The sequence below is a fragment of the Panicum hallii genome, chromosome 4, assembly GCF_002211085.1.
Source record: "Panicum hallii strain FIL2 chromosome 4, PHallii_v3.1, whole genome shotgun sequence".
NCBI classification, from domain to species: Eukaryota; Viridiplantae; Streptophyta; class Magnoliopsida; order Poales; family Poaceae; genus Panicum; species Panicum hallii.
The window spans coordinates 281861-304260 of record NC_038045.1 but is presented as its reverse complement, the minus strand read 5'-3'; positions in this window follow the sequence as shown (position 1 = coordinate 304260).

The following is a 22400-nucleotide window of genomic DNA, read 5'->3' as shown; positions in this document are numbered from 1 at the left end:
GTGCATTTACTACTTACACAGATTGAAGGCCAATTTTGATGCAGAGTTCCTGAAACTTGACCTTACCGAGTGGTTTAGTCAGAATGCCCCCCAGCTGCTCCTGAGTGCTGATAAACCTCACCTCAATTTGCCCCGAGTTTGCATACTCCCGAATCAGATGAAATCTTGTATCTATATGCTTGGACCGGTCGTGATGCACTGGGTTTTTGATTGATGAGATGGCAGACTTGTTGTCCACCCTTAGCACTGGTTTGCCTACCGCTGAGTTCCTGATTTCAGCGAGCAACCGTGCCAACCAGACAGCTTGACAGGCACCAGTGGCGGCGGCTATATGCTCAGCTTCACAACTTGATAGAGCCACTGCCTTCTGCTTTGCTGATTGCCAACTGATTGGACTCCTCCCAAGGAAGAAAAGGATTCCAGAAGTGCTCTTTCTGCCATCTACATCGCCAGCCATATCACTGTCACTGTAGCCCAGCAGCTGATCACTTCCTCCATTTCTCCTTGCATAGAACAGGCCCCAATTTCTTGTCTCAACTATGTATCTCATGATTTGCTTCACAGCTGCTAGATGCTCCTCATGGGGCTCCTCCATAAACCTGCTCACATACCCAACTGAAAAAGCCAAATCAGGTCGAGTGTTAACCAGGTATCTTAAGCTTCCAACCAAGCTTCTGAAGTCAGTGGCATTTACTCTAGGGCTGTTGCTTTCCTTGCTTAATTTCAGCTTGGCATCCATTGGCACTCTACATGGATTGCAATCATCCAGTCCACACTTCTCAAGAATCTTCCCTGCATAGCTCCCTTGAGACAGACTGATTCCAGCTTCATCATGTTTCACCTCAATCTCTAGGTAATAAGATAGCAACCCAAGGTCACTCATCTTGAACACCTTGGTCATCTCAGTCTTGAACTTCTGGATGCTGCTGCTGCTAGTGCCTGTGATCACCAGATCATCCACATACACTCCTACAGCCAGTCTCTCAGCACCTCCTCCTCGGCAGTAAATGGCATGCTCAGATGGGCATCTCATGAACCCCAGAACATCCAATTGTTCATCCAATTTTTGATTCCATGCACGGGGAGCTTGATGTAAACCATAAAGAGCTTTGTGCAGTCGATATACCTTGTGTTCCTGCCCAGGTTGAGCAAAACCGGGCGCTTGTTGCACATACACCTCCTCCTGGAGGTCGCCATTCAAGAACGCCGTCTTGACGTCCATATGGTGCACTTGCCATCTTTCCTGTGCCGCCAATGCTAGGAGTAGCCGCACAGACTCCATGCATGCCACTGGCGCAAACACCTCGTCGTAGTCGATTCCTTGGCGCTGTGCGTAGCCCTTGACGATGAGCCGCGCCTTGTGCCGCACCACAGCACCATGCTCGTCCTTCTTGACCTTGAACACCCACTTGAGCCCAATGGCACGCCGGCCAGGAGGCAGTTCAGTGAGCGTCCAGGTGCGGTTCTCCTCGATGGCGCGTAATTCCTCCTCCATCGCTCGACACCAGCTTGGGTCTTGCTCTGCCTGGGCGAGCAATCCGGGCTCCTCTGCACTCACAGTGAAGAGTTGCCCGCCGCCCAGATCACGCACGGCGTAGCCAGGTGGTGTGGCAGTGCCGATCACGTTGTCCACCGTGCGAAAACGAAGTGGCGCTTCCTCGTCGTGGTCAGCGTCCAGCTCCTCGTCGACCTCAGCGGGCGGCATGGCGAATTGAACAAGCGGGGAAGTTGGCTCCGCCGCCGCAGGAGTCGCTGGTGGTGTTCCTGGCTCCATCCCACCATCTGGGGTAACAGGTACTGCATCCTCCGCGCCTTCTTGTCCCGGCACCACCCTGTACTGGACCGTGAAAGTGTCATTGCCGCCGTGATCAGCACCAGTGCTAGTCTCGCTGCCTCCTGACCAGTCCCACTGCGCGGCCTCGTCGAACACCACATCACGCGTCACGTGCACGCGCTTCGTCGCCGGATCGTAGGCCCGATATGCCTTGGACCCGCGCTCGTACCCGACGAAGATCATCTTGCGGCCACGATCCTCCATCTTCTTCAGGTGCGGCGCCGTGTTCTTGACATACACAATGCACCCAAAAGTCTTCAAGTGGTGCACCACCATCTTCTTCCTGTACCATGCCTCGAACGGGGTCTTCCCTTCAACCGCCTTCGTCGGCACCCGGTTCAGGAGGTAAACGGCAGTGTTCACCGCCTCCCACCAAAACCAGGCCGGTAGCCCCTTCGCCTTCATTAGGCTGCGTGCCGTGCCGACCACCATGGCATTTCGGCGCTCCACGACACCGTTCTGTTGAGGAGAGTATGGCGCCGTTAGCTGCCGGTGCACGCCGTCCGCCGCGCAGTACTCCATGAACTCCTTGGACGTGAACACACCACCACGATCCGTTCGGAGCGCCAGCAGTTTGCAGCCGGACTCCACCTCCGCGCGCGCCTAGAACTCCTTGATGGCAGCTGTTGCTCGGTCCTTGGACGGCAGCTGTAAGCATCTAGGCCCTCAAGGTATGTTTCGGTGATTAATGACAACCATTATTGTGACTAATGAGATTGTGCAGCTTAATAAATCATTATCGCTCATTTGGTCATAAGTCAAAAGAGGCCCCTAATTTTCGTTATTCAAAAAGACGATCTCGGCATTCAACTCAATTTTATGTCAAGACTAAGAATCTTTCTAGTCCTAAGTGTCATAAGGTTGAGAAGGACACTTAGTTTAGTATAGGTTTTATAGTTTTGTAGTGATCGCACCATTAAGAGGGGTTAAGGCTAAGTAACTTGAGCATGGACTTGGTCATTTGAAAATGGATGCACACAATGGTCACTCAGGTTTATAGAAGCTCAAACATGTGGTTCTCAACTTATATCTCAAAAATATTTGGATTTCATTCAAGACTCAAATCAGAAAAGGCAAAATCAGAAAAAAATCCTTAACACCAGTTTAACCGACGCTTCCACTTTTCTATACGTCGGTTAAACGAAGTCAGCAGAGTCTGGACAAGTCAATACACCGGTTAAACCGATGATGTTTGAAATGAGACGTCGGTGCAGTTGTCCAGAGACTTGGTTTTTCAGTTGATCAGTGGACAACTACACACACCGGTTAAACTGATGATACGTCGGTTAATCTGCCCAAGTTGTAACGGCTAGTTTCCAGAAGGTGGCAGTTTACATTCACCGGTTAAACCGACGATGACTATTGGAGGTACGTCGGATTAACCGGCGCTACGCAGTTTTGTGGCAGCTTTTTTCTCCAACGGCTCTATTCAGGTGAGCTGCCTATATATACCCCTCCAATGAGTCATTTTACTATTCTTGACACCAGGCAACATCCAAATACTCATACTATAGTCAAGAGCCACTTTGAGCTTCATCATTTCACACACTTGTTCATTCAATCAATCAAGAAGCAAGATTAAGGACTTGAGTAGAGAGAAGCTTGTGTGCATCCGTTCTTGGTGATCGGTTCTTGCTCAAGTGAAGGCCTTAGCTTGTTAATCTTGGTGATTGGCATCACCTAGGTGATCTTGGTGATCGAGGTGTTTCTCGCGGAGCTTGCCAAGGATTGTGGGAGCCCGGAGAAGAAGATTGTACGTGGTTTGATCTCCACCACACCGGGATGGTGAACGGAGACTCTTAGTGAGCGCCCTCGTCTCCGTGACTTGGGAGGTGACAAGACTCTTTGTGAGTGTCACAACGTGGATTAGGGGTGTGTGCCAACACATCGATACCACGGGAAAAAATCCGGTTGTCTCTTGTCCACTTTCTTCATTCAAGCATTTTCGTTCATGCAATTTATTCATGTGCTTGACTTAGAGATCATCACTTTGCTCTACCTTGCTAGGCTTTACCTTTTTTTTCTCTCCTAGCTTGTGAAGGTAGCCTAGTTATCTGGTTGGTGAATTGGTGCCTTTCTAGCTTTGCATAGGTTAAGGTTACTTTACCTCGTTTTAGAATTTGAAAAAGGACCAATTCACCCCCCCTCTTGATCCATCGATCCTTACAATTGGTATCAGAGCCTCGTTGCTCATTTGGATCATTAGGCTTCACCGCCTAGAGTTATGGCCAAGATGGGTGGTTCGCCGCCTCACTTCGAGGGCAAGAACTTTGCTTATTGGAAAGTTCGCATGGCCGCATACCTTGATGCGATTGCCCCCGAAGTGTGGTCGGCAACTAAGATCGGGTTCACCGGAAGTTCCACCACCGAACAATTAAAATGGAATGCCAAGGCTAGAAATGCAATTTTTGAAGCCATTAGTGAGGAAGTTTTTGCTAGAGTTAATGGCATGGACTTAGCTAGTGATATTTGGAAGGAGCTCATTGAAATTCATGAAGGTTCCACTAAAGTTCGTGAGCAAAAATATCACTTGTTTAGAGCTAAGTATGATTCTTTTAAAATGCTAGCTCATGAAAACTGCAATGATATGTATTCTCGCTTGAATGTCATTGTCAAGGACATTAATGCACTTGAAATATCCAAAATTGACAGTGCCTCCATCAATCGCAAGATTCTCATGCTTCTCCCGAAGCCCAAGTATAACATCATCAATGCTATGCTTCAAAAGGAGGATCTTGACGCAATGGAAGTGGGAGAACTTGTGGGGGAAATTCGCGCTCATGAAATGAGTATTCTTGGTATATCCGAAGAGCCAACTTCAAGCAAACCAATTGCTCTAAAGACCAAGGCAAACAAATCCCGCAAGCTCAAGATGATCAAGCAAGATTCAAGCTCAAGCAATGAAGAAGATGATCATGAAAGCTCATCCGATGTTGAAGATGATGGAGAAATTGCTCTCATGATGAGAAAGTTCACACGCTTGAATGAAAAGATCAACAAGAAGGGTTTCAACTTTGACTCCAAAAAGGGAATGTTCCGGCCAATGGATGTCAAGAATAAAATTTGCTACAATTGTGGAGAAAAAGGTCACATCCGTCCAAATTGCCCCAAGCCGGACAAAAGAAACAAGGATAACAAGAGCAAGCATCGCCATGATTCAAGCGATGATGAAGAAGAACAAAGGAGGAACAAAAACAAGAGATTTGGGAAGAAAAAGACCCATGACAAGAAGACCAAGCTCTTCCCAAAGAAGAAAGGGCACACAATAAAAAGTTTCTTGGTGGAAAAATAAGAGTGGGTGACCGATGTCTCATCAAGCGAAGATTCAAGTGATGAAGAAGACATCGTCACCATCGCCCTCACCAATGAAGAACCACCACTACCTCCGCCTCCTATGTGCCTCATGGCAAAAGGTAACACCAGGGTAAGTGAGGTAGATAGTGAAGATGATAGTGATGAAGAGTTTGATCCTAATGAATTCACTAACCTTATTAATGAGTATACATCCGTCATCAAGAGGGAAAAGGGCAAAGTCAAAATTCTTGAGAGCACTCATGCCAAGTTAGAGCTTGCCCACTCCAACTTGCTTGGTAAGTACAATGACTTGCTCAAAAAGCACAATGAGTCACTTGTACTTGATAAGCAAGTTGAAGAGAGCCACAAAAAGCTCAAACAAGAGCATAGGGAGTTGGCTTACAAGTATCAAGAACTTGAATTTGCCTATGAAGCAATTGACCCAAGTCTTGAGAAATTTGCTCACGAAACTTTTGAAAAGGTCAATGCTTCTACTTCATGTGATGACCTACTCATTAATGATAATACCACTAATATTGTGCCCGAGCTTGCTCCTTCTAGGGAAAAGGAATTGATGGATCAAGTGGCAAGCCTCAAGAGTGTGGAGAAACTCTCAAGAGGAGAATACATCCACAAGGAGATTCTTTTCAACAATACCCGTGACTATGGCAAGAGAGGTCTTGGTTCATTTCCGGAGCCAAACATGGCTACAACTCTTTCTCCGGAGATCAAGATAAGCTTCATCAAGGAAGTTGGTTCATATTGCCAACATTGCCAAGTCACCGGGCACCACACTAGGGAGTGCACTTTACCATCACGTCCCCTTCCTAATTTACCCAAGAATTACTCATCAATGTTTCAAAATAACCATTTTCTCTTGAGTAAAGTGAAGGGCAAGGTGAAGGCCAAGTTCATTGGCAAAATTGCTAAGGAGTCAAAGAAGAAGCTCCCCAAGCAACTTTGGGTCCCAAAAGCTCTTGTCACACATGTGCAAGGCCCAAAGCTTGTTTGGGTTCCTAAAACTCAAAAGTGAATTCTCATGTGTGTAGGTGAACTACAAAGCCGGTGGAAAATATTGGGTACTTGATAGCGGTTGCTCTCAACACATGACCGGCAATGATAGCATGTTCACCTCTCTTGAAGACCCCGGCGATCATGAACATGTCACCTATGGTGATAACTCAAGGGGGAAAGTCTTAGGTTTCGGTAGAATAGCAATTTCAAAAGATTTATCTATCTCAAATATCTTGTTTGTAGAAGCACTTAGTTTTAATTTTATTTCTATTGCTCAATTATGTGATCTTGAACTAACGTGTGCCTTTGACAAGAATGGTGTTGTAGTAACTCATGAAAAAGACAAGTCATTGGTATTCACGGGGTTTAGGCATGGCAACATCTATTTAGTGGATTTCTTTTCAAAGCAAACAAGCACCATGACATGCCTCTTCACCAAGTCGTCTCTTGGGTGGCTTTGGCATAGAAGAATTGCTCATATTGGCATGAGCAACCTCAAGAAAGCCCACAAGAAAGGGATGATCACCTGCATGAAGGACGTCACTTTTGACAAGAACAAGTTATGCAAAGCATGTCAAGCTGGGAAGCAAGTTGCAACACATCATCCCATCAAGACGATGTTATCTACCTCCAAGCCGCTCGAGCTACTACACATGGATCTCTTTGGTCCAACTACATACAAGAGCATTGGTGGTAACCTCTATTGCCTAGTAATCGTTGATGATTTTTCACGCTACACTTGGGTTATGTTTCTAGGCGATAAGGGTGAAACTCCGGAGATCTTCAAGACATTTGCAAGAAAAGCTCAAAGGGAGTACAACTCCCCAATTGTGAAGATCCGGAGTGACAACAGCACCGAGTTCAAGAATGCGAAGATTGAAGAATGGTGCGATGAAGAGGGAATCAAGCATGAGTTTTCCGCCACCTACACGCCTCAACAAAATGGAGTGGTGGAAAGAAAGAACAAGACACTCATCACCCTAGCAAGAGCAATGTTGGATGATTATGGCACGTCCGAGAAATTTTGGGCGGAAGCAATCAACACGGCGTGTCATGCATCCAACCGTGTGTATCCTCACCGACTCCTCAAGAAAACTCCATATGAGCTCATCACCGGGAGGAAACCAAATATATCCTACTTTCGAGTCTTTGGTTGCAAATGCTTCATCTATAAGGAGAAAAGGCTCGGTAAGTTTGAGAGTAGATGTGATGAAGGTTTCTTTCTTGGTTATGCATCAAACTCCAAAGCATATAGAGTATTCAATCAAACCTCCGGGTTAGTTGAAGAAACATGTGATGTGGAGTTTGATGAATCTAATGGCTCCCAAGAGGAGGTTGTTGGCTATGAAAATGTAGGTGATGAAGAGATTGATGAAGCTTTGAAGAATATGTCCATTGGGGATATCAAGCCGGAAGAGGTGCATGAAGGCAATGATCAAGGGGGAGGACCATCCTCATCTACACCAAGCACCTCCACGGCACCCCAAGTGGATGAAGATCAAGAAAAGGTTGATCCACTGCCTCAAAAAAATGTATCAACGCCAACACCCCAAGTCCAAGAACAAGAAGAGCAAAATGTTCCACCACAAGCACAAGTCACCCATGATCCACCCCAACAAGCATCCACGCAAGTACCGCTAGTGAAGCATGGTCGCATCTCCAAGGATCATCGAATTGGTCAAATCATTGGTAGTCCTTCCAAAGGAGTAAGGACTAGATCTAAGCATGCTTCATTTTGCGAACATCACTCGTTTGTTTCTTGTATTGAACCCACTAGCATAGAAGAAGTGCTTGAGGACTCGGATTGGGTGATGGCCATGCAAGAAGAATTGAACAATTTCACCCGCAATGAAGTTTGGGTCCTTGAAGCACCTCCGAAAGACAAGAACATCATCGGCACAAAGTGGGTCTTTCGAAACAAGCAAGATGAACATGGGGTGGTGGTACGCAACATAGCAAGACTTGTGGCAAAAGGGTTTTCTCAAGTCGAAGGTTTGGATTTTGGTGAAACTTTTGCTCCGGTCGCAAGACTTGAAGCTATCCGCATCCTTCTTGCTTACTCTTCACATCATAACATTAAGTTATATCAAATGGATGTGAAAAGTGCTTTCTTAAATGGCGTTATTAACGAACTTTTTTATGTTGAGCAACCTCCCGGGTTTGAAGATCCGAGGAATCCTAACCATGTTTATAGGTTGCACAAGGCACTCTATGGGCTCAAACAAGCTCTAAGGGCTTGGTATGAGAGGCTTCGTGACTTCCTAATTATACAAGGCTTCAAGATCGGGAGGGTGGACACCACTTTATTCACGAAAGACGTCAACGGGGATCTTTTCATTTGTCAAATTTATGTTGACGATATTATCTTTGGCTCAACTAATGATTTACTAAGCCATGAGTTTGCTACCATGATGTCTAGGGAATTCGAGATGTCCATGATTGGCGAATTGACTTTCTTTCTTGGTTTTCAAGTCAAACAAATGAAGAAAGGGACATTCATCTATCAAGAAAAGTATACTAAAGATATCTTGAAGAAGTTCAAGATGGATGAGTGCAAGCCAATCAAGACACCCATGGCAACCAATGGGCATCTCGACTTGGATGTGGACGGTAAACCGGTTGATCAATCCCTCTATCGCTCTATGATAGGGTCTTTGCTTTACCTTACCGCATCTAGGCCCGATATAATGTTTAGTGTGTGCTTGTGTGCCCGTTTTCAAGCTAACCCAAAAGAATCACATCTTTCGGCAGTGAATAGGATCCTTCGGTATCTCAAGCACACTCCTAGCATAGGCTTGTGGTACCCCAAAGGCGCTAGCTTAGATCTCTTGGGATACTCGGATTCGGATTTTGCCGGAAGCCGTGTGGATCGCAAGAGTACCTCCGGGGGTTGCCACTTGCTTGGGCGTTCTCTAATTTCTTGGTCGAGTAAGAAGCAAAATTCCGTGGGTTTGTCCACCGCGGAAGCGGAATATATAGCGGCCGGTGCATGTTGTGCCCAAATCCTATATATGAAGCAAACCCTTTTGGACTTTGGTGTGTAACTAGGAAGAATACCACTCCTTTGTGACAATGAAAGTACCGTAAAAATTGCCAAGAATCCGGTTCAACACTTTCTCACAAAGCACATTGATATTCGCCATCACTTCTTGCGTGATCACGAAGCCAAGGGGGATATTTCCCTTCAAGGTGTGAGATCCGAGGAGCAATTGGTGGATATTTTCACAAAACCTTTAGACGAGAGTACTTTTGTTAGGCTAAGGAATGAGCTTAATGTGTTAGATGCGGCAAACGTCATGTAAGTTGCCATGTCATATAGAAAAATGCATACATATAGGACACTTGTCTAACCATGGTAAGATAGTGATGAGCAAGGGTTTAGCTAGAGGTGGTGGTCCACTTGTTTTCCTCTAGGCTTGTAGAAAGGCTCATCATGAAGAAGCTTCCGTGGGTTCAAACTTGACAAGTAGAATTTAAATTCTTGCTATGCATTTCTTGTCATATAGATGTGCACCTCATGTTTACCTTACTTTCGCATGTGGTTGTAGCTTGCATTATCATTGCATGCGAAAGCGTCACAAAGGAGATCACTTGATGAAAATGAGACTTGTTTCATATACAAGATCTTAATTCGTGAAAAGTGAAAAGAGTAAAGTGTTAGGTGCGTTATTGCCTAGTAAGCAATGTCATGATGAGTTTGAAGCTTTCTTTCTTCAATATTCCTATGACATGGCTCATACATTTTATTTGGCGCCTTGTCTCTCTTGCGGCTTTTTCTTGTGTTTGAAAAGAAAAATTATCTAAGCTAGTGAGCTATCCTATTTACTTTGAGGGGTAAAGTCGCCTATGCAAGTCCATTTACTTGAGTTTATCTGAATTTTATAAGTTTACTGGACTTAGCATAGAAGAGTGAGCTGAGTGAGGGTTTTTGGCTTCACCGGTTAAACCGACGCTCAAAGGATCTTCACCCATCGGTTTAACCGGCGTTACTAAGTGTCAGCTTCAGCTCAGTCAGTCCAGGCGTTCAACCGGTGTATACAATTTATGGAGCATCGGATCAACCGGTGAACGTATCACAGATCTGACCCAGCAATCAACCGACGTTTGTGTCGTTCAACCGGCGAGTTCATTTATCGGATCATCGGTTCAACCGGAGTTCAGATGCAGTTTTGGTGGAATCTCGGGTAAACTACACCGACGCAATCAACCGGCGTTCGAACCCTAAGCGTCGGATCAACCGGCGATAAGAAAATCTGCGGGGTCCACCTGTCATATAACTCTCTTGCCCGCTCGCCTCCGCCTGCTCGTTTTCGTTTTCTGCCGCCCCTTCGCCTTCACCGTCGCCTCCGCCACCGCGCCGCCTTGTGCCGCCCGTACGCGCCGCCGTCCGCCGCCCGCGTGCCGTCTGCACCGCAACCGCGCCGCCGCCGTCTGCCGCCCGCGCGCAACCGCGCCGCCGCCGCCTTGCGTCGCTCCGCGCGCCCAGCCGCAACCGCGCCGCTGCCCATACGCGCGCCACCGCGCCGCCGCCACCGCCATTCCACCGTGCCGCCGCCCGCACGCCTTGCACCTCCACCGTGCCGCCGCCCACACGCCTTGCACCGCACCGCGCATCCACGCCTCGCACTCCAAGTGTTCGGTGTTTTGCCCGAACCATTTCGCTCGCCGTAGCTCGCAGCGCCGCGTCCCTGTTGTTCGCTATTGTCAGGATGGGTCGTGAGAAGAGGAAGGGGAAGGAAATTGTGGTCGAGGAGCCCGCTCGCAAGCGGACTCGTGCAGCGAGAGAGGCCGAGAGGGCCGAGATGGTGGCTAAGGCTGCCGAGGAGCAGGCATCAGGCCGTGCTCGCCCATTCACGATCAGGGATCCGTCAGCCAGGGGCAGGGGCAGAGGTCGAGGCATGGGCAGAGTCAGAGGTGCCAGGGCCACCAGAGCCACGACTGCAGTGGCAGCAGCAGAGTCAGATCAGTCACTTTCAGCTGCAGAGACAGATTCAGATACAGAAACTGAGCAGTCTGAGCAGTCACAGGGGCAGAGCACACAGTCACCGACTCTACGACGCTCTGGCCGCACCCGGCAGACGTCCCCCGCAGGAGACACTTCGCCAGCGACCGAGCGTCGCACCGGACCGAGGACGCGAGGAGGTCACCAGCCACAGGAGCCTCGCAGGTCCGCAGCAGCAGCAGCAGCTCGTAGAGCCGAGGCCCTAGCGGCCGAGCGCGCAGTGTTCCGCATGGACACTGTTGTGCGTCTGGAGCCAGGTGTGCTACTCCAGAACTTGACCAAGGCCAATGCGGCGAAGGTCAACAGGCTCAGGTGGAGTGTTCAGGAGGAGGACTGGTTCCCAGTGACACGTGATAGCAGGGTTGATCGTAGGTTCTGGACGCTTCTTCAGGCCAGTTTCTACGAGACCTACCAGAGGCGGGGCCACCGGATCTTCCCGCACAGGGTACTTGACTGGGTGTCTTTGAGGACAGCAGCAGGGGGAGCAGATGTCAGAGAGCACTTTGCTCACTTCAGGGGGCTGCCCAGGTTACTTTCAATTGAGCGGAACAGATACATTGAGGACTAGGTTCGAGTTTTTTATGCCACAGCTTGGATAGCCCCAGAGCGCAGAGCAGTACACTTCATGTTTGGAGGCCAGGTCTTTGGTCTGTCCAGAGCTACACTAGCAGGGATTCTTGGAGTTGACTTGGTTGACGTCTCTCTGCACGAGATGGTTTATGGTGATGCAGATCCACCGCGTAGAGCCATGATTGGCGGGATTGCACCTTCTCACGAGGCGATCTCTCAGTGTTTCCGCCAGCCATTCCCTGCCTCCTACGCCAGAGTTCCCAGCCTGCTGACCCCAGAGGCATACGCAGCACATATGGCACTCCGGAGGACTTTGCTATCGAGGAGTGGCTACCCTGAGGGGTTCACAGGTCTGCAGCAGCTACTGCTTCTACACATCCTCACTCACGAGCCGTTTGACATTGTTGACTTTATCTTGGCTAAGATCGAGGATGTTATCACTGACGGGATGGGCGTTGTACGTCAGTTTCCTTATGCTCACTGGATCAGCTATATCTGCTCTATGATTGTGCCAGCTGAGTCACCTGTCAGTGCAGTCTACCGTCAGGACGAGGTTCCATGGTTTCCAGTCTACCGTCCGACAGCACCTTCAGACCGGAGGAGAGGTAGACAGGCCGATCGAGCTGCCATGGCACGACTGTCACCCGAGGCACAGGCTCGTGTGGCACAAGAGGATGAGGCACTACTTGCCGCCGAGGCACAGCTCCCCGGAGGAGAAGATGAGATACACTGGTCCGACCTTGAGTCAAACTCCTCCGAGGATGAGGAGTACTTCCCTGCACCAGCCCCAGCTAGTCATGATCACGAGGCTGGGGGGTCCAGAGAGCCAGCTCCAGAGTCAGCCACTGCTGCTACAGTTTCAGAGTCCCAGGTGTCTCAGCCGTCTGAGCTCACCGCACTTCTACATCAGCTTGTGACTCAGCAGAGAGAGGACCGGCTAGCACAGGAGGAGGCCAGGAGAGCCCATGAGGCTCAACTTGCAGCTATACAGAGAGAGGCCGCCCGTGAGCGAGCTGCGACCGAGGAGCGCTTTGTCGGCCTCATTGATAGAGTATCTCAGAGGACAGACGCTCAGTTCTAGCAGATGCAGCAGGGCATGATGGCGATGTTCGGGATGATCTCACAGCTGTACTCTCACACCGGACTCGCCCCGCAGCAGCCAGGTCAGCCAGGCCTTCAGGGTGTTGGAGCACCTCCACTTGCCGTTACACCAGCTCCAGCCTCTACTGCTCCAGCTACCTCAGCGACCCCGGAGACCATGTTCTCGATGTCAGCACTACTTAGGTCTGCGGGTCGTCCTTTCTTCTCACCACTGCCAGCGACTTCACTCTTCCAGGAGTCACCTTCAGCTGTGCAGACAGTCGGCCTCCCCGTCGTGCCACAGACACTACCTTCAGGGGGAGGTGGAGAGGGTTCCTTGCTTCAACAGTCGACACAGCCGGCAGCTTCAGCACTTACTACCTCAGATGTTGACACATCTTCTGCTGAGCCGGTTACTACTTCCACGGACCCTCTTCCAGGCAGTGCCAGCACGAGAGCCTCGACGACAGCCACACCTCCAGTCAGCTCAGCTCCAGCAGGAAGCTCTGACCAGCAGCTCCCGTCCGTCACTGAGGATCCACCGTCCGACGACGACGACGACGATGACCCGGACCGCTTTCTTGCCGTACCACGTCAGCCGGATCAGTAGCTCGCTCCATTTTGTGCTTTGATGCCAAAGGGGGAGAGGGAGTTGGAGTCAGGGGGAGGGTAGAGTTAGAGAGAGCTCATGATTAGGACTTTGATGTTTTATATTATATCACATTTGGTGTCAGTTCATGGATATGTACATTTGTCGCTTGAGTATGCTGTGTTTTGAGACATATCTATGGATTTCGTTTGAGCCGTTGAGTTCTTTGGTTCTCTCTTTCCGAGTTTGCTTGTGTTTATTCTTTCCATTATCTATTCTCGCTCTCTCGTCATTTATGTTTATGCTGTCATCAATCACTAAAAAGGGGGAGATTGTAAGCATCTAGGCCCTCAAGGTATGTTTCGGTGATTAATGACAACCATTACTGTGACTAATGAGATTGTGCAGCTTAATAAATCATTATCGCTCATTTGGTCATAAGTCAAAAGAGGCCCCTAATTTTCATTATTCAAAAAGGTGATCTCGGCATTCAACTCAATTTTATGTCAAGACTAAGGATCTTTCTAGTCCTAAGTGTCATAAGGTTGAGAAGGACACTTAGGTTAGTATAGGTTTTATAGTTTTGTAGTGATCGCACCATTAAGAGGGGTTAAGGCTAAGTAACTTGAGCATGGACTTGGTCATTTGAAAATGGATGCACACAATGGTCACTCAGGTTTCTAGAAGCTCAAACATGTGGTTCTCAACTTATATCTCAAAAATATTTGGATTTCATTCAAGACTCAAATCAGAAAAGGCAAAATCAGAAAAAATCCTTAACACCGGTTTAACCGACGCTTCCACTTTTCTATACGTTGGTTAAACGAAGTCAGCAGAGTCTGGACAAGTCAATACACCGGTTAAACCGATGATGTTTGAAATGAGACGTCGGTGCAGTTGTCCAGAGACTTGGTTTTTCAGTTGATCAGTGGATAACTACACACACCGGTTAAACCGATGATACGTCGGTTAATCTGCCCAAGTTGTAACGGCTAGTTTCCAGAAGGTGGCAGTTTACATTCACCGGTTAAACCGACGATGACTATTGGAGGTACGTCGGATTAACCGGCGCTACGCAGTTTTGTGGCAGCTTTTTTCTCCAACGGCTCTATTCAGGTGAGCTGCCTATATATACCCTCCAATGGATCATTTTACTGTTCTTGACACCAGGCAACATCCAAATACTCATACTATAGTCAAGAGCCACTTTAAGCTTCATCATTTCACACACTTGTTCATTCAATCAATCAAGAAGCAAGATTAAGGACTTGAGTAGAGAGAAGCTTGTGTGCATCCGTTCTTGGTGATCGGTTCTTGCTCAAGTGAAGGCCTTAGCTTGTTACTCTTGGTGATTGGCATCACCTAGGCGATCTTGGTGATCGAGGTGTTTCTCGCAGAGCTTGCCAAGGATTGTGGGAGCCCGGAGAAGAAGATTGTACGTGGTTTGATCTCCACCACACCGGGATGGTGAACGGAGACTCTTAGTGAGCGCCCTCGTCTCCGTGACTTGGGAGGTGACAAGACTCTTTGTGAGTGTCACAACGTGGATTAGGGGTGTGTGCCAACACATCGATACCACGGGAAAAAATCCGGTTGTCTCTTGTCCACTTTCTTCATTCAAGCATTTTCGTTCATGCAATTTATTCATGTGCTTGACTTAGGGATCATCACTTTGCTCTACCTTGCTAGGCTTTACCTCTTTTTTTTCTCTCCTAGCTTGTGAAGGTAGCCTAGTTATCTGGTTGGCGAATTGGTGCCTTTCTAGCTTTGCATAGGTTAAGGTTACTTTACCTCATTTTAGAATTTGAAAAAGGACCAATTCACCCCCCTCTTGGTCCATCGAGCCTTACAGCAGCAGAACCAGCCACATGTACGGGCTCCGATCGTCGACAAGTAGCAGGAAGTAGGTGTTGCCGCTCGGTGTCGCCGGCGTCACGGGTCCGCACAAGTCCCCGTGGACCAGCTCCAATGCGCGCTCCGCCCGCCACTGTGCCTGGTCCGGGAACGCCGTGCGCCGCTGCTTGCCGATGAGGCAGGCTTCGCAGAGTTGATCCACCTGCTCGATCATGGGCAATCCGCGGACCATCTCCTCCCGTGCCATCTTCCGTAGTGCCGGCATGTTGATGTGTCCGAGCCGGGCGTGCCACCGCCAGGCGCTCTCCTCGCTGCGCGCTTCCAGGCACACCGGCTGTGCCACATTTACATTGAGCACGTACAACTGGTTGCCTGCCCGCGGGATCCTTGCCAGCAGGTTCCCAGCATGTGACATTCAGGTATTAGGATTATAACACACTAAATTTTAGTATAAAATGTGCATGTTTTGATCTTGTGTATGTGTGTTCAAATGTTAATGCAGAAGGGGAAAGAACATTTGTGTAATTCTAAAAAAATATAGGTCCTTTAGTGTTAAATGGGTGGAAATGGGAAGTGAAATCCAAATACATGAAAGTTGATTTATAAAAGTCAAGAACTTGCTTTAAAATCGTGAATATAGATGAAACTACACAAAGGATGTAAGTGTTGTGTAGTTTTTAAATAGGATTTATTTAAAATTTAAAACTTTGCCAAGTTTTATGTTAATTGCTGATCCTTAGCTCTTTTGCCACTGAACCCTAAAGCAAAGTTGTAGACTTTGTTAAACCCTTCACTTTTGCTTTTGGGCACTTTTCATTTGAGCAAGGGAGTTACCAAGACATTACAGTGGGGTCCCCGCACTTTTGGAAAATCACAAACCAATCCTCGTCTTCCTCCTCCAGCCCCGGCTCCTCTATTTTCTCTGCGCCCGACTGCCGCCGCCCTCGCCGGCCATGTGCTGCGCACCCGCCTCCCCGCGCCGCTCGGGGCTATGCCACGTGCCCTCTTACGCCTTGCCCGCCGCTTCCCCAGCCTCGCGCTGGCTTTCCCCGGCCGCTCCACGTCGCACCGCCGCCGCCCGAGCCGCCACGCGCGCCGCTGGCGTCGCCATCTCCTGTTCGCCCGTGCAGCACCCCTCTCGGCTTTAAAACATGCACAGAGGCTTCTTCCTGACCTCGTTTACCCACACGCACGCTCTATTTCACCGGCCATTCCTTTCCCCGAGCGCAGCTCCTCGCCGGAGTGCCGCCGCAGCCTGTGCTCACCGTCGTCAGCCGCCCACACCGCCTCTCACCCGCGATCCAGTGCTCGAGAAGCACCACCGTGACCCACTGCAGCTCACTGACCCATCCAATTTCGCTTTAATACACCCGAGCAGCATCTTCCACAGCGCCGGCGAGCTCAAAGCTCCGCCGCCGCTCTGCCTCGCCGTCGACCCGCCGATACAAAGCCTCTTCACCCCAGCCAAGGGCACCAGCAACACCACGTCAACTCGTAGAAGCTTCCTAGCAGCTTCTTCACTGCCCTCCGACACCCCAGCCCGCAGAACGCCGTGCCGCCATCGCCGCCGGTGAAATCCCGAGCCGCCCCACCGTCGACGACCCCCCTTTCGCCCCATCTCCGGCCAAATTAGGTACTGTAATCGCATCCCCACATCCCCACAGTGCTCATGCACATCTCATCTGTCCACGTTCACCGGCCCCTCGCCAGGAACATGTACACGCCACCACGGCCGCCGCCATTCCTCGCCGCCGGCCATGCTCCACCACTTCTCCTGGTGCACATCACCTACCATTGAGATCGGCAGGTCCTGTAGGCCGTGTAGAACCTATTCCTCCCTGCCAAGAACCTCGCCGTCGGCGAGAACGCCTCGGACAGACACACCGGCAGCCGTCGTGGGCTGTCGAGGACCCAATTGCAATTTAGTTTTCTGTTTTAAGGTCCCATGTGCAAGAAACCGAGGACCTCTCTGCAAGACCCTTAGATAGTGTTAGCTGTCAACTTGTAAAATCTATAGGAATGTGTAGAAAAATTCAAAAATTACCAAACAAGTTTTGATGGAATCTAGAAATATAAATCTACAATTTCTGTTAATAGAGTAAGGTTTGAAACCAAATACTTTTAAAGTTATTTTAGAGTTTAGTAAAAGGGGTATCTTGGGTATTAGTTTTGCATATAAGCTTATCTTCTTGTGATTTTTGGTTTGTAGCCTGTTTAGGTCATGAGTAAACTTGTGTAAAAATTTCATGCTTAGCACAGCTTTGTAGTTTAAGTTCTTTTAACCTTTTGCAAATCAAATTGGGAATGGTTTAAATTTATTTAAACATATTCCTAAGGCTTTTCTGTTTAGATCTTTTTACCATAACCTAATTTGTTGATAATTAGTGTATAATTAAATTTTCAACAATTTATAATTCTGTTTACTCAGGATTTGAATTTAAACTTGAAGTTTGAATTCAAATTCAAATGTTTTAGTTTCTGTTTTCAGAAAATTATGAAAAATTCATAATAAGCTTATTTGTTAAAAATAAGCTTATCCACAAACATTCAAGGTCAGAACCTTTATGGTTTTTAAAATAAAAAAAATCAAACTTATCAAATTGCTTTAGAGTAATTCCATTAATATAACCCTAACTTAAGTGTAAATGGTAGCTTGGGATCCAACCCCCCCCCCCCTTGTTTCACGAATATGTGTTGGTTAATGTATTGAATTGCAACTTTATTATGAAGTAAAATCCGTAACTCAAGAACCATCTCACTTAAATCATTACATATCATGTAGAGTCAACAGCACTCGACGACGGAATCTACGAGTTGGTTCAGGAACCCGAGCTTGGATTTTTTGAAGATCCTGCGAGCGTCGCCGAGATATTAACTGAAGCTCCGAACCAAAGTTCGGAAGTCTCTGACACTCCTGACCCCAACCCCACTCAAGAAGGCAAGCCCCGGTGCATAACTCAGTATTTAATTTACTACAATTTTATACTTATATATTATATCTTGCATTAAATCTAGGAGTTAAAGTGGAACCCTAGATGCATGAATCCTAAGAACCTATGTATTGTGCCTGAGTCCATATTGAATAGATGCTCTGCTAATAGGACCGGCAGAAGTCGGGTAATTTCCTGTCACTCGCGCGACATAGGAATTGAATGTTTATTACTCTGTAATCACTATAAGGATGATGGACGGGGTCATGTGCAATATCATGACTCGGAAAGGTTATTCCGTCTATGTTGATAAAAGTTGATAAGGTCGCAGTGTGTGGTAGTGGTGGCTAAGCATTTCAAAGTACTACCCACATGCCGCAAAATATGGTAAAGCGGTAAGCCTAGTAACCAATCGGCTCGAGGAGTGGACATACCTCCCACCACTCGTAATTTGATTTTTCTCACGCACCGACGTGCGGGAGTACGTTCCGCACAGCGGACAGGAGTACGGTCATGTAGTCGCGCTACAGGCGTATGTCCTGCACAATTGGTGTGCGTACGGTCCTACAGTCGCTTGTGGTGGCCTGTTCCACGAGTCGGAATGAAAGACAAACGGTTGCTTCGGAACTATCGTTGGATGTTCCAAGCGTGTGAGTTAGGTTTGCCTTGCAAGGTCTGGAAATTCGATTCAGAATTGTCCGTTTCTCGTGGAGATTGAGACTGCTTATTCCGTCTGCCGCATAGAGTAAGAACAGTAATCATTATGGAACAATCTGTATGGATGTTAATCTCTACATTGCCTGACTAGTATAGGTGCTAACCTAGAATGATTAATGAAACTAGAACCTGATAGCTAAAATATGAAACTTAGTTCATATTGTTTGTTGCTTTTCAGTTGAAATTAAGCCCAGAACCATTTCTAAGCCTTCATGAGTCTAGTTACATGGCTAAGTATACCATGAAACGGTTAAGCCTTGCTGAGTATTAGAATACTCAGTCTTGCTAGTGAAATTTTCAGGTATGACCTTCGAGAACCCCACGGATTGTACGGCATGGCCAACCTGTGTTCCGTTTGGCTGGTCCGTGGAGTAGGATCCGTCCCCGGCTGGCAGTGACCCTCCTGAGTGACACCAAGCTTTGGGCTGAGCGTAGTGTCAACCTTCGCGACGTGCGTAGTCGCGTGTTTATGTTTCTTCCGCTGTGAATCTGGACAAGCTGTTTAGCTTGTCATTTTAAACAATGCTTGTATAAATTTGCCTTAAGTTTGAAACGGTTTGTAATGATGATTAAGCTTCTGTAAATTAAAAGTTGGTGAGTTGTTATGTGATTGTAAACTCGCCTTCGTGCGAGATAAACCTACTTGCGATCCTGTTAAACCGTGGTTGTATCGGGCGGAGACCTGACAGACCAATGGGTTGTTCCGTTTGAAGTGCATTGAGTTAGTATCGGCTGTATAGCGATGACTAGCGCACTTGAGCCGGAATAATTCAGGCGGTTCTGCCACACAGCAGGCTCCCGAATATCCAGGATGCCTCGCCGGAGATGGATGTCGTAGTCAGCCTCCTCCAGTTGGCCCAGGCTCACGATGTTTGTAGTGAGCTGCGGAATGTAGTAGTCGCCAGTGAAGGAGCAGAGCTCACCATTCTTGCACAAGAAGAGGACCGTGCCGCGCCCCTCGATCTCTGCCACGGAGTCGTCACCGAATTGCACCGACCCGCACACCACCGTGTCGAGATCTCCGAATGCCGCCCGGGACCGTGGTTCGTGGCCCCAGTGTCGCAGATCCAGGACTTGGAGTCGTGCTCCTCATTGACGCCGAGCTGCACAAACACCTTCTCGTCCCGCTGATTTACTCTCCCGCCGGAGCTCGCTACCGACGGCTGCCGCGCCAGCGCCTTGGGTGCGCTGGAGCTCGCAACATGTGGAGGTGGAGAGCATGAGCGCGCTGGGGATGACGCACGCGAGGTGGCTGGAGGCGCCGGTGGCGGCGGCGGCGTGTATCTAGCCGGCAAGGAAGTGCCGCGTCGAATGAGTGGCGTGGACCTCAACAGCAGGAGGGACTCCTCCTCATGGGCTACATTAGCCTGCTCTCTCTTGGGCTTGGACCTGCAGTCACACGCCTAGTGGCCCGTCTTACCGCATTTCCGGCATTGGTTTCGGCCCACCTTGCCGACACCATTTCCCGGCCCAAAGGAAGAAGGCGAGCCTGCTCCCGCGTCGCCTCCGCGTCCTCTGCTGCGTCCGCTTTTCCCACCACGACGACCGGATCCGCCGCTCCCGCCATTGGCCGACGACTTCTCCGCTTCTCACTGCTTCCACTTTGCCTCCCAAGCCTCCTCCGTGAGGTACAGCTTGCCGTTGTGGTGGACCGATGGCGGCAGCGCCTCCAGCTCCTCCTCGGCTACCTTCAACCGCCCCGTCGCCTCCGCCAGCGTGAGCGTGGACACATCGAGCAGCGTCTGGATCGCCACCACGATCTGCTTGAACCGCACCGGCACGCTCCGCAGGAACTTACCCACCACCGTGGGTTCGTCCAGCGTCACGCCGAGCGTCGCCAGCTGCGCCACCATGCCGCTCAGCCGCATGGAGTAGTCCTCAATGTTCTCGTCCTCGTGCGACGTCGCCAAGTCAAACTACCAGCGTAGATGCTGCGCTGTCGACTTCCACGCGCTTATCGCCGACACGCATGATCTTGATGGTGTCCCACACGTCCTTCGCCATCTCCTTGTTGGCGATGCTTGACACCATCTCCGCCGGGACCGCGCTCGCCAGGACGTCGAGCGCCATCATGTCCTCCTACGGCTTGATGCCGCCTAGATCAACCGCCACCCAGAGCCCAGTCGGAGTAGTTGGTCTTGGTGAGCACGGGGTAGCTAGTCCCACCGCCCACCTCACGAATTACCCGCTGCACGACAGCGCCGCCGGAGCCACCAGCGTTTCTGCCGCCGTTGCCGCCATTATTGGTGTCGGTGTTCGGTGGTGGCTAAGACATGGTGAACTCAACCGCCCGATCGCGATTCCACCGCCGGTACCGCGCGACGACAGACTCGGCTCGTAACCAGACTCTGATACCACGTTGTCAGAGATCGCCGGAATACAGATCAAGGAATGATCTCCGGCGAGCCCCTGCGCAGCTGAGCGAACACACACAGTTCACACGAACACGAGGTGGACACGTTCTGGCTTGTGCTGCGACCAACTAGCAGCTTTTCTGTAAGATCATTAGCTATATGAAGCAAAGATTACAGCTGAAGAAACGTGAAACGTGAGCCCCGACATGTGCGCCACGACCTTCCTCGATGCATGCCATCCCACACACCTCCATCGCAGCGCACGACGCGCACCCAAGCGAACAAAGCGCTCGTCAGTGCTCCATAACGCGCACAGCCATCAGAGAGAGCCATGCGCCTAATCTAGGAAGCAAAGCAAACTAAGCACAAGGATTATTTGACAACCTGCTGGTGTTCGACCCGGTGGCCGAAACGTTCCGGCGGATGCGGACGGACAGGCCCAGGCGCTGCTGGAGCTCGACGGCAGCCTCACCATGACCCTCACTCGCGGGGACCTTACCACGGCGGAGCTCTGGGTGCTGCAAGACTACGAGCGACAGGATAGCTCGGCCTGCAAGCTCCAGATTCCTCTGCCGCCGCCGGCCGACATCGTCCGCGACCGCCCAGGCGCCGTGGCCGTCGTGTCGCCGGAGGGAGACGTGATGGTCCACTGCACAGACTGCCTGCTGCAGTGCGACGCCAAGGGGAGAGTGCGGACGCGTCACCAGCCGGAGCACCATGGGATCATATGTTCAGAGAGAGCCTCGTTCCGCATGGCTGCATCGATGGTCGAGAGATCACAACTAGGTAGTATGGGCGCATTCAGTATCCTCCATTCTTCATACACTGCAACAACCATCTCCATTATTCCGGATTACAAATCGCTGGCGTCTGATTGATTTCCCGCCACCAATGTTTGCTCTACGCTACCAGAACAAGCCTGCACCGTTCAACAGGAAAATAATCTTATTACATTACAGCACACACTGTGCGTAATCTGTCCAAGCACAGCATTGCAATGTCCATTCATAAATCAGCTTCCATTAGCAATTAACTTTGAACAAGAGTTCAACAAACAAAATCTGGTTTCCTTATACAACAACATAACAGGCTAGAGATCGGCATCCCTGCAAAACCCTTCCTCAATCTACCTTTAAGTAACACCAACTGCTTGCAGCAATCT